Source organism: Protopterus annectens, chromosome 11.part0, assembly GCF_019279795.1.
Source record: "Protopterus annectens isolate FY-2018-M chromosome 11.part0, PAN1.0, whole genome shotgun sequence".
Classification (NCBI taxonomy): Eukaryota; Metazoa; Chordata; order Ceratodontiformes; family Protopteridae; genus Protopterus; species Protopterus annectens.
In genome coordinates, this window is record NC_056745.1 from 346,923,407 (window position 1) to 346,943,897 (window position 20,491).

Genomic DNA, 20,491 nt, shown 5'->3' on the forward strand with positions numbered 1-20,491 from the left:
AAAACTGAGGAGTCTTTCAAAGTTTAAATAAGAATAATTCATGTTTGATATCAAGTTTATTAGACAATGTTAACAATACACATACATGTCATACAATAAGATGGCAAAAATGTGAATGTCAAAGAAGAGAAAATTTCATAATAAATTCCTTATACAGGTGGTGGATACTTTTTGTGCAATACAAGACACTACCTACCAATTTGACTTGATGTCTGAAGACCATAATGAGAATGCCTGCCGAGTCCTAAAAGCTTTCTGAGATAATAATTCTGTCAAACTGTGGCTCAAATAATGGTTATTGTTTCATAAACCTTAAGTCCTATATGAGAATATACAATAATAGTGATATTAAGGAAACATTGCCCTTGGGTGATACTAAATTCAAAGCTCCAAAACATTGACATCAATTTATGTTTCATTTTAAATACAGGAATCTTACATCCTCATTACCCTTTCCGGCTGCACTCTTAGTATCAGAATCAAAGTTAGTTTTCTAGCTGTCAGATTTCTAGTGATGCTACGTACATTATTTGTATATGATGCTTTAGATGCATTTACCCTTTTGTGGAAGATTTTATTATATTTTAAATAATATTTGTAAACAGTACTCACTATTTCAATTTGGATACCTGCTCATACATTGTTCTGCACTTTGTGACAAAGCACTGCAACAAAAGCTGAATTGAATTAACTTGAGTTCAATATTCTTGATTTGACAGTTTAATGCACTTTAAGACCCAGCCACATGAATCCATTTTGATGGGTTAAGTGTTGTATTATAAAAAGAGTACAATAGTAGAACTTTAAAAAAAATGTTTTATGGAAAAACAAGATAACAACACGCATTTTCTTCCAATTAATCAATTTTCCAACAAGAAAGTCATTGGCTTCTTAAGTAAGCTGCTTAGTTTTAATTCTTCTCTCCCACTTAAATGTTTTGTTTAATCCCTGATGTTATACCTTGCAAAGTGTTTTCCCTCCCAGGTGTATGACACATTGATTGCATGCTTAGATTATGAATATCTATGCTTCAGAAAATGTACAAATGTAGTATTATACGTAGATGCATATGCAGACATCTGTACATATAATAGTGAACATGTTCGTGCCTCGAGCTTCTTTCTGACACCTGTTCATGGCCTCAGTGGCTGGTAGTATATATCACAGCACATCACAACACTTTCTGTCTTCATGAAAAGAGAAAGCAGGCTTTCATTCACACAGTCATACCACTCGATCTTTAACAAAAGAAATGTGGACAAAGACAAAAATAATGGAGACAAAGGCCCAAATTAGGGGCAGACTTTTAATATTGTCCTTATAAAACTAGAAATGTGCTAAAATAACAGGTTTTGCATCAATATGCATTTTCTGAAGATATAAAGTCTGAAACTCAAATGTATGTCTTTATTTAGTGACTGCAGTTCTCAATAATTTGCCAGAAAAACACAAATTTTATAAACAGACCAAAATGTAAAGACAATTCTGCATACTTTGCAAAAATCTGGACAGTATGCACTTATCATACCTCCAGTCAGTTGCACCTGTCCAGCCATTAGCTGAATGTGATTTAAATTCCAGTTTCACAAAAAGTTAAGAAGCATTTGTCTTCTGGTTTAGATGATATTTTAGCTGATTCTGAAAAAATGATTTTCCTGTCATAAGTTTTAATTTATTTATTTATCTTATCTTTGAAATCCGATTATGCTTCTGACAGCTAGAAACTTACTTCTGTGTTTTAGCCAATTATAAGCAATAGTATGACCTGCAGTCCATTCAATATTTATTTATTTAACATTTGTTGACCAGGAGTGTCCGACTGAGCTAAAGCCATTTTTCAGCAGAGGCCCGGGGAGAAAAGCTCCAATATAGAAAGCAATCTAATAACAGTTTTTACACTCATAGCAATATACAAAAGGTTACCATTCTGATAAAGTAGTTGGCAAGATTAAACAATACAAATAAAAAAGGTAAAACGTGTAACACATAGGAAGTTAATTGTTTTAGTTTCAGTAGTTTAGGCTATCTAACAATACTAAACAGCATATAGACAATAATTTAGATGAATTTCTTAGGGAGTAAAGGGAGTAAGTTTTTATGTTAGGTGGTGAGTAATTGTTATACATTTCAGAGAGTTGGTCATGGCCAAGGTGGTTGTGAACAGTGGCAGGTCCAGTGTTTTTTAAAGTAGTCTTTGGTAGCTAATTTAAAATTGTTTGGGGTGAGTAAGGTTCCTTATTTCTAGTGGGAGTTTGTTCCATGCAATAGAGGGATGATAGCTATATAGATTACAGCCTGCCTTGGAATTGGGTTTATGAACCTTTAACAGATCTTGGGTTGAGCTTCGGATATGCCTGGTAGGGCAATATTTAGAGATGAGAGGTGCTAGAGCAGGGCAGAAGGATGGCTGATATAGAATGGAGTGAATGATTTGCAGTTGAGATTGAAGAAGCAGGTGAGGTAGTTCTAGCCAGTTTAGGTATTTTAGGGAGAGACAGTGGTGAGATTTATATGTTTGTTGAGCAGCAAATCTTGCTATCTTGTGATAGGTTTATTCCAGTTTGGTAAGCAGGGATGTATTTAGATTAGTGAGTATTTGGGAACAGTAAGTCAACCATGGTAGTAGGTACGCATGAGTAAGAGTAATTCTAGCTTCTGTTATGAGGAATTTGTTATTCTTATACAGGAGTCCTAGCTTCTGATGTTTTTTTTTTTATATGGTTGTAAAAGTTAAATCAAATTTTAGTTGATCATCAATGGTAATGCCAAGTAGTTTTGTGCTTGATTCAACTTTTATGGGAGTATTGTTTAGGGACATTATGGAAAAGGATGTCTTGATGTGGTTACTAGTTTTAGGGAGAAAAAGCAGCAATTTTGTTTTTGTAGGGTTAGGAATGAGCTGGTTATCTGTGAGCCATGCTTCTACTGAGTTAAAGGAAGCCTGGGTAGTTGAAAAAAGTTCAGAATATGAATTTGCAATAGTGATGACTGTAGAGTCATCTGCGTATTGGATTATATTTGACTGAGGACAAGAGGAGTAAAGTGTATTGCTGAAAATATTAGAGTAGTTGTCCAAGAATGGATCCTTGCAGGACACCTGTACTAACAGGAAGGGGGGGGGTAGATAGTACACTGTCCCATCTCACTGACTGCAGTCTGTCAGAAAGATAGCTAGAGAACCATGCAACTGTATTTGGGGAGAAGTTAAGGTTTATAAGTTTGTTAAGTAGCAGAGAGTGAGAGACAGTGTCAAAAGCTTTTGAGAGGTCAAGAAATAGGCAAGTTATGAGTTTATGATTGTCTTTGGCTTAGATAATGGTATTAAGAAAGGATAGTAGAGCTGTGGTGGTACTATGCTTGGGGCGAAAGCCATGCTGTGTGGGAGTGAGCACGTTTTCCTGTAAGAGGTAGTGCATAACTTGCTTGTGTACACATTTTTCTAGGACTTTAGAAAGAGGGCAGAGGATAGCAATTGGTCTGAAGTTAACAATTTCTATGGAGTTACCTCCTTTATGAATAGGAAGAGTGTAAAATTGTTTCCAGATAGCTGGAACTGTTCATTCAGAGATTGAGCGATTTATTAGGATAGATGCATGGATAGCAAGGGAGTGTGCAGGAGTATGGAGAAAATATGAAGATATGTTGTCTGCAGATACAGAGCATGGTTTGAGTTGAGAGAACAGAGTTTTGATATAGTAAGTGGAGACAGGCTTGATTGAGAAGGGGTTTGATGAGTACAGTGGGTTTCAGGGGGGTTGGGAGTGTTATTGTCAGAGTGGCTTGGGTTAAATAGTTTGGAAATTGCTTCGATAAAGTACATATTGAAGATACTGGCAAGCTCTTCTGGTGACTTGTCAGGACAGGGATTAGGTGAAGCAGGAGTGCTGGGGTGTGTTATGTGGTTTAATGCATTCCAGAATTTTTTGGGATTAGACTTCAGTGTAGTTGGGGGATTATAATAAAAATCTTTTTTGTCTTTGTTGATGAGTTTTTTAGTTTGGTTTCTAAGTACTTTGTACTTTTGTAAGTTAGTTAGGCATTTCATTTGTACCCATATTTTCCAAGCTCTTTCCCTAGTTTTCATGAGGGTACGGGTGGTTTTAGATAGCCAGGGAGAAATATTTTTTTTACACAAACTTTTCTGGGTGGAGCTAGAGAATTCAGAATGCTAAGGAAAGTTGAGTTGAAGGTTTCTACTGCTTTGTCTAGTGGAAGCTGTGTTAAGCAGTTCCAGTCCACTTTAGAGAGGAGGGTACAAAAAGTATTGGGGCTAAAGTTGGTGAGTTTGCGGCAGGTGATAATCCGGTGTGACTTTGGGAGATGGGTGGTATGTCTGAGTACCTTTATAGGTGAGTGATCACTCAAGGAGTCTGGCAGTGTTCCTGGATTATGTTATTTGCAGGGATTAGAGACTAGTATCCAGTCTATCAGGGAGCTAGGAGAATGTGAGTTATTAGTGTGGGTTGGTTGGGAGATTAGTTGTGTAAATCCGTAGTGATTATTATGATGTGGTGACTGTGAATTACTGAGGCTCAGCCAATTAATGTTAACATCCCCTATAAGGATGGTGTCATTAGGGATGTTTTTGGGAGAGATTTGAGAGCATATTTTCCATTAGGGGAATGTTATCCCCTGGTGGAATATATATGGCTGCTACTGTAATGGTAGTATAGTTATTGAGTTTAAGATTTGCTAACAATATTTCTGCAGGTGCAAAAGAGGGAACTGCTTGCTTAGGATGGGAGAGGGTGAGGTTATTTGAATAGACTATAGCAATTCCACCACCTTTTTTCTTTAGGTGGTCTTGGCGAAGTATGTTGTACCCAGGGGGGAGAATGTCAATATCTTGATGTTGGGGTTTAAGCCAGGTTTCAGTGACAGAGATAACATCTGGGGTATGATAAGATACCCATGCATGAACGCGGTTTAGTTTGTTAAGGATACTTAGTGTATTGATAGAGTAGAAAGAGACTTGTTTATTTGATAAAGATGATTGGCTAGGGTTGGGAGAGGTTTTTAGTGAAATGGAGGGGTTTGTAGTTGGACCAGGATTAGGATTTATGTCACATGCTAGGAGTAAGGTATTTGGAAAGTAGTAAGGTTTTACTTTCAGAGGGCATATGTTGAGGAATTTAGTCTTATTCTTAGGCGTAATTGGGCTGGAGGGAGGAATTTTTATTTTAGGGAGTGGTATATCCATTGGAAGGATAGCTGCAGTGATTACTATGGATTACAGAGGGTAAGAGAGGATGTGTATGTGGGGGTTGGTGGGGACATTATGGATAGGGCTCAAGAAGTTGGGAGGAGATGTAATAGTGAGTAGGAGGAGCAGGGGAGGTATAAGCAAGACAGACATGAATGGAAGTGGCATATTTTGAAGGAAAAAAAGGTGCAGTAGTTGAGAGATGATACCCTGATGGAATGAATGAGATAAGATTGAGAGTAAAGGAAGGGGTAGTAGGCAGTACTGAGCTGAGAAGTATAGAGGTAGGTATATGTAGTGATAAGATATAGTGATCTTAAGTTAAGACTAGTTTGTGTAATTCGACTAAGTAAGGAAGGGGAGGAGTTGAAAGATGGGTGGAGATTTCTGGTTAGATATAAAGGAAATGACATAGGAGGGTGGGAGGAGAGTGAAGTGGGCCCATAAGGAAGTATTTAGTAGAAACAATCAGTTAAGCATGAGACTTAATGAGGGGAACTCTACAAGTCAGTTTACCACATGTTTTACAATAGAGGCTTGCATTTAATATTTCTCATTTTCTGGGTGTCTCAGGAGGGAATGGGAAGGGGTCACTACAGTAGAGAGTGTGCCAGATACAGTGCCTTTTTAGTCAGAGTGAAATTCTTGCACTGTGAATGGGGAGGGTACATATGTTTCAGTAAAGGAATAGAAAATGGCCAGGCATTTGTGATAGAGTGCTCACCTCACTTGTTGAGGTGTACAGGGCTCTTAAAGTTTAATTTGATGTAGTGCAGGCTAGAAAATACCTAATTAATAACAATTACATACTTTGTTACATATGCTTTCTTAGGCTAACAGTCTATTGCCATTCAATGGTGCATCGCACTTGTTAACCTCTTTTCCTGCCTTGGTTACGGCTTACTCTGCAGTTTATTTATTTGTAAAAGCTGATGTGGGTAGGGGGGAGGTTTTGTTACATATGCTTCCTAAGGCTAACAGTCTAGTGCTGCTCACTAGTGGATTGCACTTGTTAACCTCTTTTCCTGCCTTGGTTATGGCTTACTCTGCAGTTTATTTATTTGTAAAAGCTGATGTGGGTAGGGGTGAGGTTTTGTTACATATGCTTCCTAAGTCTAACAGTCTATTGCCATTCACTGGTGCATCGCACTTGTTAACCTCTTTTCCTGCCTTGGTTATGGCTTACTCTGCAGTTTATTTATTTGTAAAAACTGATGTGGGTAGGGGGGAGGTTTTGTTACATATGCTTCCTAAGGCTAACAGTCTATTGCCGTTCACTGGTGGATCCCACTTGTTAACCTCTTTTCCTGCCTTGGTTATGGCTTACTCTGCAGTTTATTTATTTGTAAAAGCTGATGTGGGTAGGGGGGAGGTTTTGTTACATTTGCTTCCTAAGGCTAACAGTCTATTGCCGTTCACTGGTGGATTGCACTTGTTAACCTCTTTTCCTGCCTTGGTTATGGCTTACTCTGCAGTTTCATTTGTTAAAGCTGATGTGGGTAGGGGGGAGGTTTTGTTACATTTGCTTCCTAAGGCTAACAGTCTATTGCTGTTCACTGGTGGATTGCACTTGTTAACCTCTTTTCCTGCCTTGATTATGGCTTACTCTGCCGTTTATTTATTTGTAAAAGCTGATGTGGGTAGGAGGGAGGTTTTGTTACATATGCTTCCTAAGGCTAACAGTCTAGTGCTGCTCACTGGTGGATTGCACTTGTTAACCTCTTTTCCTGCCTTGGTTATGGCTTACTCTGCAGTTTATTTATTTGTAAAAGCTCATGTGGGTAGGGGAGAGGTCTGGTGAGCACGCTATCACAATAGCCTCAGGACTTAGTGAGGCTGAGTAGGTACAGTGGAGGTTTAAAATGTTCCTACACGTACTTCAGAACTATTTGGATTGCCAGTTTATGTGTGGATTTTCATTACATTTTATGTGACATGGATTTTTTAGTGTCCGGTCCTGTTTAACACATACACTTGCTTCATTTTTCTAAAAACATTATTATGCTCCAAAATACTTCATTAATTGGCTCATGTTAATTGCCAAAGGTATTGAAATGATCTTTGATGTAATCCTTCATTTGGATACCGTACAATATTTGATCATTTGTGAAATAAGTCTGTGTATTTTAAATTGTGTCAGGAAGGGCATCCAGTGTAAAACCTCTACCAAATTACTGATGCGGAGAACATTTCATATTTACATACCAGATCGGTCGAGGCCCGGGTTAACAATGACCGCCACCAGTACTGTTAGCCAACAGTGTGCTGGTGGAAATTGGGCTGCTGTTGGCCGAAGAAGAAGAGGAGGGGGAAGGCATGCCTGAAGGCAGGCAGAGAGGAGGAAGGTTTGGAGTGTAGTACTGAGGGTAGGAACTTTGAATGTTGGCAGTATGACTGGTATAGGGAGAGAGCTAGCTGATATGATGGAGAGAAGGAAGGTTGATATATTGTGCGTGCAAGAGACCAGATGGAAGGGAAGTAAGGCCAAGTGTATAGGAGGTGGGTTCAAATTGTTCTATCATGGTGTGGATGGGAGAAGAAATGGGGTAGGGGTTATCCTAATGGAACAGTATGCCAAGAGTGTTTTGGAGGTGAAGAGAGTGTCTGATAGAGTGATGTTTATGAAGCTTGAAATTGACAGTGTAATGATGAATGTTGTTAATGCATATGCTCCACAAGTTGGGTATGCGATGGATGAGAAAGAAAAATTTTGGAGTGAGTTGGATGAAGTGGTGGTGAGTGTACCCAAGGGTGAGAGACTAGTGATTGGAGCGGACTTCAATGGGCATGTTGGTGAAGTGAACAGAGGAGATGAGGAAGCGATGGGTAGGTATGGTGTTAAGGAGAGGAATGCAGAAGGTCAGATGATTGTGGATTTTGTGAAAAGGATGGACATGGCTGTGGTGAATACGTATTTTAAGAAGAAGGAGGAGCATAGGGTGACGTACAAGAGTGGAGGCAGATGCACACAGGTGGATTATATCCTATGTAGGAGGGCCAGTCTGAAGGAGATTGGAGACTGTAAAGTGGTGACTGGGGAAAGTGTAGCTAAGCAGCATAAAATGGTGGTCTGTAGGATGACATTGGTGATCAAGAAGAGGAGGCGGAGTGTGAAAGCAGTGCCAAGGATTAAATGGTGGAAGTTAAAAAAGGGTGATTGTGAGGTGGAGTTCAGGGAAGAGTTAAGACAGGCACTGGGAGGCAGTGAAGAGTTACCGAATAGCTGGGTAACTACAGCAGAGCTAGTAAGGGAGACTGCTAGGAAGGTGCTTGGTGTGACATCTGGACAGATGAAGGAGTCAAGGAGACATGGTGATGGAATGAGGAAGTACAGGAGAGTATACAGAGGAAGAGGCTGATGAAGAAGAAGTGGGATTGTCAAAGAGATGAAGAAAGTAAACATGAGTATAAGGAAATGAGGCGTATGGCAAAGAGAGAGGTGGTGAAGGCTAAGGATAAGGCATATGGAGAGTTGTATGAGAGATTGGACACTAAAGAGGGAGAAAAGGACCTGTACCAATTGGCTAGACAGAGGGACAGAGCTGGGAAAGATGTGCAGCAGGTAAGGGTGATAAAGGGCAGTGAGGGAAACATACTCACAAGTTCATAGGTTCATAGATTAGTACTAAGCTAACTGCCCTTGCGAGCCATTTTAAGCCTAGTCAATTATCTCTTGTGAGACTCAAACCCTGCACCTTGTGTTTTCAAGGCAAACACCTTAACCATTAGGCCACCCTCCCAACCAAGTGAGGAGAGTGTGTTGAGTAGATGGAAAGAGTACTTCGAAGGGCTGATGAATGAAGAGAATGAGAGAGAGAGAAGGTTGGATGATGTGGGGATAGTGAATCAGGAAGTGAAGCAGATTAGCATGGAGGAAGTAAGGACAGCTATGAAGAGGATGAAGAATGGAAAGGCTGTTGGCCCAGATGTCATACCAGTGGAAGCATGGAGGTGCTTAGGAAAAATGGCAGTGGAATTTTTCACCAGATTGTTTAATGAAATTTTGGAAAGTCAGAGGATGCCTGAGGAGTGGAGAAAAAGTGTTTTGGTACCTATCTTTAAGAATAAGGGTGATGTGCAGAGCTGCAGTAACAACAGAGTGATAAAACTGATCAGTCACAGCTTGAAGTTATGGGAAAGAGTAGTGGAAGTTAGGTTAAGAAGGGAGGTGATGATTAGTGATCAGCAGTATGGTTTCATGACAGGAAAGTGCACTACAGATGCAATATTTGCTCTGAGAGTGTTGTTGGAGAAATTCAGAGAAGGTCAGAAGGAGTTGCATTGTGTCTTTGTGGACTTAGAGAAAGCATATGACAGGGTGCCTAGAGAGGAGCTGTGGTGTTGTATGAGGAAGTCGGGAGTGGCAGAGAAGTATGTAAGAGTGGTACAGGATATGTACAAGGGTAGTGTGACATTGGTGAGGACTGCGGTGGGAGTGACAGATACGTTTAAGGTGGAGGTGGGATTACATCAAGGATCAGCTCTGAGCCCTTTCTTATTTGCAGTGGTGATGGACAGGTTGACAGATGAGATTAGACAGGAGGCCCCGTGGACTATGATGTTTGCAGATGACATTGTGATATGTAGTGAGAGTAGGGACCAGGTTGAGGAGACCCTGGAGAGGTGGAGATATGCTTTAGAGAGGAGAGGAATGAAGGTCAGCAGGGCTAAAACAGAATATATGTGTGTAAATGAGAGGGAGGGTAGATGAATGGTGAGGATGCAGGGAGTAGAGTTGGTAAAGGTGAATGAGTTTAAGTACTTGGGATCAACAGTTCAGAGTAATGGTGAGTGTGGAAGAGAGGTGAAGAAGAGAGTACAGGCAGGGTGGAATGGGTGGAGAAGAGTGTCAGGAGTGATTTGTGACAGACGGGTACCAGTAAGAGTGAAAGGGAAGGTCTACAAGAGGGTAGTGAGACCAGCTATGTTATATGGGTTGGAGACGGTGGCATTGACGAAAAGGCAGGAGTCAGAGCTGCATGTGGCAGAGTTAAAGATGTTAAGATTTGCACTGGGTGTGACTAGGATGGGGGTCAGCTCAGGTTGGACACTTTGGAGACAAAGCAAGAGAGGTGAGATTGCATTGGTTTGGACATGTGCTGAGGAGGGATGCTGGGTATATTGGGAAAAGGATGCTAAGGATGGAGCTGCCAGGTAACAGGAAAAGAGGAAGGCCTAAGATAAGGTTTATGGATGTGGTGAGAGAGGACATGAAGGCGGATGGTGTGAAAGAGCATGATGCAGAGGACAGGAAGAAATGGAAACAGATGATCCGCTGTGGTGACCCCTAACGGGAACAGCCAAAAGAAGATGATGATGTAGCTGACTCAGAAGTAGTGCAACATGTATGTTTCTTGTCACATGGAGCTGTGTCCATTCAGTGTTCATCGTGCTTTTCGGACATTTCCTATGGGATAATGTTTATCATCTAAGTAAATTTGCAGGTCACTGTAAAATATCTAGTAATTTTATTTCAATATTATTGTTGTAGACTATAGAGTTAGTTGGCTGTTTTTCATTCTTTTGAAATAAATGGGATAAACTTCACACTGAGAAGCATAAATTATTAATCACGAACTATTTCATAGAACTAGCTATTACTTAGATACAATTCCCATACAGTAATTCATTACATTACACTTGTCAGCCCTTTGTAATTACATTGCAGTGCCATATGTTGTACACATTCTTTATTGCAATGTTACCTATTCTATAACTTTCTCCTATCTTTTTACATTTCCAATGACACCTTTAAATGGTGAAATTTCCTTTATGCATACATACAGCTCCTCTGTACACTTTACACTGCAGAGCATGGTTCATGGTTGTGTGTACCATCATTCTGAACACTGTATGTAAACATGTCACCATTGCATGCTTACAAGTACACATCTCTTTTCTACGTATCAGGAAAACTCAATCACAGTACTGGAGAAGGAAAAATACATTCAGGAGACAAACTAGTACAAGGAATAATGGAAATTTAACAAAGTATAACTTATAACTGAACAATCTAAAGAAATGGCAGCCTATTATAAAAGAGAAAACAAGTCAATTATATGAACAATCCAGTAAGAAGCCTGACAGTTACATAAGTGAATCCAGTAGTGTTTGATATTATATACAGTCATAAATATAAGTGCTGTGGAAGTAATGCTAAATATGCGTGCATCACATGACTGTCACATATGTAACCCTCATTTTGAAATGCTGTACCCAATACAGGTTGTATATGTGATGCTATTGTTTATGCCCTTCTCACACTTACATTGATGTGTACTGGCTGTAAGCATTATGATGTGTGAATTGTGAGATTGTGTGCTGTTATTCACTATAATGTGTGAGCCCTACTGTATGAACAGGAGCGCAAAAAGGACACTTAGGCAGCAGGTACAGCAAAAGTGAAAAAAAAAAGAAACATAGGCACCCACCAGATACAGTGGAAATATGGCTTGCACACATAAAGTCTTCTGGTCCCACAAGTGTTCTGTAGTAAAACTGTGGGTGCATACATGTAAAACTCACAACAGTGCACTAGCAATGTGTGTGTGCTGCAATATATAGGCACATTTATCACTGAAATAACCATGCAAACTTAAATACAAATGTATTTACTGTAGGACTTATCATCAAAGATGGTCAGCTGCAACTCAAGATGCCAATACCTTCTTCACAGAAGCTATACAATCTCTATCCAGTCAACTATCCCCAGATAGCTCAAGCCTCTCTACCCCCAATTCTAGTGCTCTCCCTTCTTTCAGACTACAAGCCATCTCTAATACCTGCATCTTTAAACTTCTCCTAAAACTTAAGCCATGTACTCCTTCTGCTGACCAGATGCCATCTGAATATCTACAAAAACTGCAAAAGCTGTAGCCTATCCTATATTTATCCTTATTAACAGAACCATTAATGAGGGAACTATCCCAGCCATCTGGAAAATCTCTCACATTATACCCCTACACAAAGGTGGTAGCTCATATGAATATTCTAACTATAGACCCATAGCCCTTCTATCACCCTTAGCTAAAACCATGGAAAATGCATTCATCGTCAGCTACTAGAACATTTAATTCAATACAATATACTAGCTAATAGCCAGCATGGTTTTAGACCATTTCACAGTACCACCACTGCCCTCTTATCCTTCACGGATTCCATTAACACAAACCGTAATAATAAAATCCTCTCTTCAGCACTCTTCAGTGATCTTTCTAAAGCCTTTGATATGGTAAACCACTCTCTGCTTATAAATATTCTCAAATCCCTTTCTCTTGACACTCAGGCTGTACAATGGTTCAGTTCCTACCTCAGTAATAGGCAGCAGGCAGTGCTTTAGGAGAACAAGATATCATCACACCTTCCAGTCACCCTTGGAGTCACTCAGGGCTCCATTCTAGGTCCTCTCTTGTTCTCACTATTTATCAATGATCTATACTTAGCAATTCCCCAAGCTACCTGTAGTCAATATGCTGATGATTCAGCAATCATATGCTCAGCTAATTCCTCTTCTGAACTGCAATCCCTGACGCAGATGGTATTCAATACTGTGGAGACATGGTTTTTAAAACGTTGTCTCCTCTTGAATTCCAAAAAAACCAAGCTAGGACTCTTTACTCCATCTAGCAAGTCCTCCCCTGTAGATTTCTCAGTAATATCTAACACTGGTACCCTCATATCCTCAGACTCCACCACCAAACTCTTAGGAATTACAATAGATAATAACCTTACCTTTGATAGCCATATTAACAACACTATAAAAATAGTAAATAAAAAAATGGGCTCCCTATACAGGATTAAATACTTCCTGACTCTTATAGCCAGAACCACAATTGCCCATTCCCATCTAATCGCAACTCTTCTTTACACCTCACCCATATACACTAATTTGAAAAAAAAGAATCTTCTCATGTTAGCTAACTCTTACAACAACATTGCCAGATTTGCCTCTGGGAATCCCTTTAGAACTCACCATTGTCAGAATCTAAAACAGCTCGGCTGGCTAGAACTACAAAACCAACTCCATCTTACCCAGCTTACCATTGGCCATAAAATCCTAATTCAACCTAATAACACTCCTATCCTCTCTAACCTCATCATCCCCTACAAAAATCTTAATACATTACGCTCTTCAAGCAAATTACTAGTTAGTATAATCAAGGCAACAACTTGGCAGGGGATTTCCTGTTCTCAAACACTGCTGGAAAAGTTTGGAACCTACTACCTAATGAACTCACTTCACTCACCTCCGTACCCCTCTTTAAACAAAATCTCAAAAGACACCTCAAATCTCATTGGCTATGCCCCTGTTGTGCCCTCTCCACTAATATTTTACAATATCCTACTCTGTTTAATTAAGTTATCTCTTCTCACTACCTCTGACTATAGAAATCATAATCATAGAAACCTATAGGAACTACCTATGAACATTAAGTATTATCTACTGCAAATTATTTATTGTATCATACTGTTAAAACAGTTGTTTTACCCAGTATGCCATTTCTTGTAATATTCTTTTCATTTTTCTGTTACTACTGCATTTAGTGTTGTTTATAATCCTTGCTATCTTCTTTAGATTTAGAACTGCTTTCTTATTTTTAGTGTTTCTAGCGGAACTTTTCTCCCCGGGCCTCTACTGTAAATGGACATATATCCAGCTAGACTAGCCCAGTTAACAAATGTAAAATAAATAAATAAATAAATAAATAAATAAATAAATAAATAAAATGATTGTTGTTCAAATCTCAAAAAAAAAACATACCATCTACATGTAATGGATGGCTGTGCTGCACTTTGAACACATCTGTGTATTTGTAGTTGCCTCACTGTAAATATGGCATAGCCTCTATTCCTGTGGTTAGCATCTGTGATTTCTTCAGGTCTACTAGAAACTGTGGAGAGATAATATCTGTGAGAAACTTCATTATCTTTCAGAAGATTCCTCCTGACCTACAATGTGAAGACACTGAAGTCCAAGTTACATTTAACAAGGTTAATTACCAGTTCATAACTAGTTTAAGTTTTCTTTCATGTCTATTACTGACCATGATGGACATCTTAATGCCTTAGCTGAAATTCCCATTGCTACCACAATACAGATCTTAATGCCTTTGCCAAAATTCACATTAAGCCAAACACTTTTAATTTGCGTGCTTTCAAGTTTCCATCAATAAACTAGATAACCTATACCAGAAGTAATAAGCATGCTCAGTCCTTCCTCAGCTTTATCAATGCAAACCCCTTGCAGCTAATTGTTAACCTTCTTACTAGGAGGCCCAATTTGTTTAAGCAGGTCCTATCTAATATGGCCTCCTCCTACATATCTACCTGTGAAGCACCATCCCTCATCAAATAAGGCCATAAATCAATAACCATTTCTGTTAAAACTAGTTCCACTTAGCTGGAGAATGAGTCTGGGTTCAGGGACTTTGCAAAAACTAATCCTATAACCTCATGCAACTTTTCAGTGGCACTTCTGCTGTAATTTCCTCTCAAGTGATCGCATTTGAAATTAGGCGACCCACTTCTCTGACAGATGATCCACTCCTCTGAGTTTTTTCCTGGCTCTTACATATTTGCATTTGAAAGGCAGTAACTATGTACCTCACATATACTGGGACATTCAAAAACAGACCCTTTCTTTTGGAATATGCATATAAATAAACTATATTACAAGAGCAAGAAACTACATAATGCCTATATTAAATCATGCTCTACTGTCTAAAGTATATAGTTAAATGAGCTAGCAAAGAACTAAAAGGTGATATCTGGAAGACTGAGGTTGAATACAAATAACCAAATCTAACAGTAAGTAGAAATTCATTTTTAACTATGTTGGAGAGTGAAAAATGAACACTCAAACATGTTTGAGCTTATAAATAAAATAATTCCCACTCAGATGTTAATGAAATAGCAAATATCTTTACCATCAAATTCAGTACAAATTGTATTCCCACATAACTATAAATGTTTTTTAGATTCCTCCTTTACAGCTAAAAGCACTATAGAGCAAGTCCTCTCACTGATCTTGTGAAGGCTGGTCAAAGACAGGCGAAGGCTGCCAGCCTAGTCAAATAGAATTTAATATATAATTCTATCATTTGTATAAATAAATGTAAAATACAGGTGTGTGTTTTTAAATGAAAGAAAAAACACTGTAAAATGTGAACTTCAAGATTGTTACAACATTGCCCCTTTGCTGTAAAGGAAAAACTAAATCAAGCCTTTCAAATGTGTCTTTTGAAATTGAAATGATTTTATGACATTCTTTGATCTTTAAAGTTGGTTCCTGCCAGGCTGGCTGAAGACATTATTTCTATTGTGTTAACTAGGGACTAATTGCTAGAGTGTACATGTGAAATGCCTTTTAGTGTTGTATTCTCCTGTGCAGCTTGCTAAAAATGCAGTTTCTATTAGCCTGGGAACTTAGAGCAGGTGTCAAGATGATGCAATATGAATACTGGGAAAACCTAAGTGTCAACATGATGTAATCTAGGGAGGGCCCAGAGACATGTTTGTTAGCGATGTTTTATAAACTAAGTCTCAGAGAGAGACTTAAAGCATTTTGATCTTGATATCCAATTTATCAGCACTCTGCCTTGTGCTCACATGTAAGTTTCTAGCACTGTGACTTCTTGTAGGAATAGTAAAAGCTAAATATTAATTAGGTATTTTTCTTTGAAATCAGACCTGTCCTACTGTATTATTTTAAGCTTCAGTATGATCTCTGAACTCTTAGATATCTCTGTGGTGTAGTAGTTTTGTCTTGTATTTTAATTATTTATTATTAAATATTTTTAAAACCTTCTACCTGTGGCTAATTTGTGTAGAGATAAGCTCTAGAGTACATTGCATATTTATAGAGGTTATTGTAATAGGCCACACTAAAGTAAGCATTGACTGTTAGTCATACTACCATTGGATATTAATATTGCACAGTAATAATTGGACACCCTTTTAAGGGCCTTTTAGTAGCTGATATTATTAACTGGGTGGTGGCAATAATTACTACTGTATAGTCTGGGTAAAGAGGCAGAGTTGGAGAATCTGTGTCAGCCTTTCCCAGGAGTGTCTGTGAAGTTGTATAAATACTAATCTCAAAGTGTATGTGTGTGTGTGTGTGTGTTGTGTCAGCTACTTGGCAGGGACATGAAGTAGTGGTTGGACAGAGAGGGTACTGGAGGTTTTAGCTTGCCCAGTTAGGCTGAGGCCTGGACCCTATAGCTGTGCCAGTGGGGAGTCTTATTGGGGACCTGTTGAGCAAGGGAGCAACCAGGCCCAGACTGACTGTGATCTCCGTGTGCACTTAAGGGAAATTGTACTTTACTGTGTGTATTAGTTATCCTTTCCTCTTCTATGAGACAACCTCCCTGGTGTTAGTGGTGAGGATTGAAGCTCCTTGATTGCTGGGCCAGGACATGGTCGTCACACATCTCAAAAGCTAATAACATGACATCCATGGGGGAGGATGTGTGTGCGATGTTATCCATCACTGAGGATGGGTATGATGTTATCCATCATGGGGATAGGTGTGATGTTATCCATCCATGGGGATGAGTGTGATATTATCCATCCCATGGGGGTGGTTGTAATGTTATCCATCTATGGGGATAGGTGTTATGTTATCCATCTACGGGGATGGGTGTGATGTTATCGATCCATGGGGATGGGTGTGATGTTATCCATCAATGGGGGTGGGTGTGATGTTATTCGTCACTGGGGATGGGTATGATGTTATCCATCCATGGGGGTGGGCATGATGTTGTTCATCCATGGGGATGGGTATGATGTTATCCATCCATGTGGGGGTGGGCATGATGTTATCCATCCATGGAGATGGATATAATGTTATCCATCCATGGGGGTGGGAGTGATGTTATCCATCCATGGGAACATGTATGATGTTATCCATCTGTGGGGATAGGTGTGATGTTATCCATCCATGAGGGTGGGCATGATGTTATCCATCCATGGGGGTGGGCGTGATGTTATCCATCCATGGGGATGAGCGTAATGTTATCCATCCATGGGGATGGGTGTGATGTTATCCATCCATGGGGATGGATGTAATGTTATCCATCCCATGGGGGTGGGTGTGATGTTATCCATCCATGGGGATAAGTGTGATGTTATCCATCAATGGAGGTGGGAGTGATGTTATCCATCACTTGGGATAGAATGATGTTATCCATCCATGGGGGTGGGCATGATGTTATTCATCCATGGGGATGGGTGTGATATTATTCATCCATGGGGGTGAGTGTGATGTCATCCATCCATGGGGATGAGTATGATGTTATCCATCTATGGGGATAGGTATGATGTGATGTTATCCATCCATGGGGATGGGTGTGATGTTAGCCATCTGTGGGGGATAGGTGTGATGTTATCCATCCATGGGGATAGGTGTGATGTTATCCATCCATGGGGATGGGTATGATGTTATCCATCCATGGGGGTGGGCGTGATGTTATCCATCCATGGGGATAGGTGTGATGTTATCCATCAATGTGGATGGGTGTGATGTTATCCATCACTGGGGATGGGCATGATGTTATCCTTCCATGGGAGTGGGCATGATGTTATCCATCCATGGGGATGGGTATAATGTTATCCATCAATGGGGTGGGTGTGATGTTATCCATCCATGTGGATGGATATGATGTTATCCATCTATGGGGATAATTGTGATGTTATCCATCCATGAGGATGGGTGTGATGTTATCCATCTCGTGGGAGTGGTTGTAATGTTATCCATCTATGGGGATAGGTGTGATGTTATCCATCTATGGGGATGGGTGTGATGTTATCGATCCATGGGGATGGGTGTGATGTTATCCATCAATGGGGGTGGGTGTGATGTTCTCCATCACTGGGGATGGGTATGATGTTATCCATCTATGGGGGTGGGCATGATGTTGTTCATCCATGGGGATGGGTATGATGTTATCCATCCATGTGGGGGTGGGCATGATGTTATCCATCCATGGAGATGGGTATAATGTTATCCATCCATGGGGGTGGGCGTGATGTTATCCATCCATGGGAATGGGTATGATGTTTTCCATCTGTGGGGATAGGTGTGATGTTATCCATCCATGGGGGTGGGCATGATCTTATTCATCCATGGGGATGGGTGTAATGTTATCCATCCATGGGGATGGATGTAATGTTATCCATCCCATGGGGGTGGGTGTGATGTTATCCATCCATGGAGATAGGTGTGATGTTATCCATCAATGGAGGTGGGAGTGATGTTATCCATCACTTGGGATGGAATGATGTTATCCATCCATGGGGGTGGGAGTGATGTTATGCATCCATGGGGATGGGTATGATGTTATTCATCCATGGGGGTGAGCATGATGTCATCCATCCATGGGGATGAGTATGATGTTATCCATCCATGGGTATAGGTATGATGTGATGTTATCCATGCATGGGGATGGGTGTGATGTTATCCATCTGTGGGGGATAGGTGTGATGTTATCCATCCATGGGGATAGGTGTGATGTTATCCATCCATGGGGATGGGTATGATGTTATCCATCCATGGGGGTGGGCGTGATGTTATCCATCCATGGGGATAGGTGTGATGTTATCCATCAATGTGGATGGGTGTGATGTTATGCATCAATAGGGGAGGGTGTGATGTTATCCATCACTGGGGATGGGCATGATGTTATCCATCTATGGGAGTGGGCATGATGTTATCCATCCATGGGGATGGGTATAATGTTATCCATCAGTGGGGGTGGGTGTGATGTTATCCATCCATGGGGATGGGTATGATGTTATCCATCTATGGGGATAGGTGTGATGTGATGTTACCCATCCATGGGGATGGGTATGATGATATCCATCTATGGGGGTGGGCATGATGTTATCCATCTGTGGGGGTGGGCATGATGTTATCCATCCATGGGGATGGGTGTGATGTTATCCATCAATGGGGGTGGGTGTGATGTTATCCATCACTGAGCATGGGTATGGTGTTATCCATCCATGGGGGGTGGGCATGATGTTATTCATCCATGGGGATGGGTATGATGTTATCCATCCATGTAGGGATGGGCGTGATGTTATCCATCCATGGGGATGGGTATGATGTTATCCATCTATGGAGATAGGTGTGATGTGATGTTATCCATCCATGGGGGTGGGCGTGATGTTATCCATCCATGGAAGTGAGCATGATGTTATCCATCCATGGGAATGGGTATGATGTTATCCATCTCTGGGGACAGGTGTGATGTTATCATCCATGGGGGTGGGCATGATGTTATCCATCCATGGGGGTGGGAGTTATGTTATCCATCCATGGGGATGGGCGTGATGTTATCCATCCATGGGGATGGGTGTGATGTTATCCATCCATGGGGATAGGTGTGATGTTATCCATCAATGTGGATGGGTGTGATGGTATGCATCAATGGGGGAGGGTGTGATGTTATCCATCACTTGGGATGGGTGTGATGTTATCCATCCATGGGGATGGGCATGATGATATCCATCTATGGGGGTGGGCATGATGTTATCCATCTTTGGGAATGGGTGTGATGTTATCCATACTTGGGGATAGGTGTGATGCTATCCATCTATGGAGATGGATGTTGTGTTATCCATGCCTTGGCGGTGGGTGTGATGTTATCCATCTTTGGGGATAGGTGTGTTGTTATCCATGTATGGGGATGGATGTGATGTTATCCATCCATGGGGATGGGTGTGATGTTATCCATCAGTGGAGGTGGGTGGGATGTTCTCCATCCATGGGGATGGGTGTGATGTTATCCATCAATGGGGGTGGGTGTGATGTTAATCCATCCATGGGGATAGGTGTGATGTTATCCATCCATGGTGGTGGGTGTGATGTTATCCATCACTGAGGATGGGTATGATGTTATCCATCCACGGGGGTGGGCGTTATGTTATACATCCATGGGGATGGGCATGATATTAGCCATCCATGGTGGTGGGTGTGATGTTATCCATCACTGGGGATGGGTATGATGTTATCCATCCATGGGGGTGGGTATGATGTTATCCATCTATGCGGATAGGTGTGATGGGATGTTATCCATCCATGGGGATGGGTGTGATGCTATCCATCTAGGGGATAGGTGTGATGTTATCTATCTATGAGGTGGGCATGATGTTATCCATCCATGGGGATGGGTGTGATGTTATCCATCCATGGGGATGGATGTAATGTTATCCATCCCATGGGGGTGGGTGTGATGTTATCCATCCATGGGGATAGGTGTGATGTTATCCATCAATGGAGGTGGG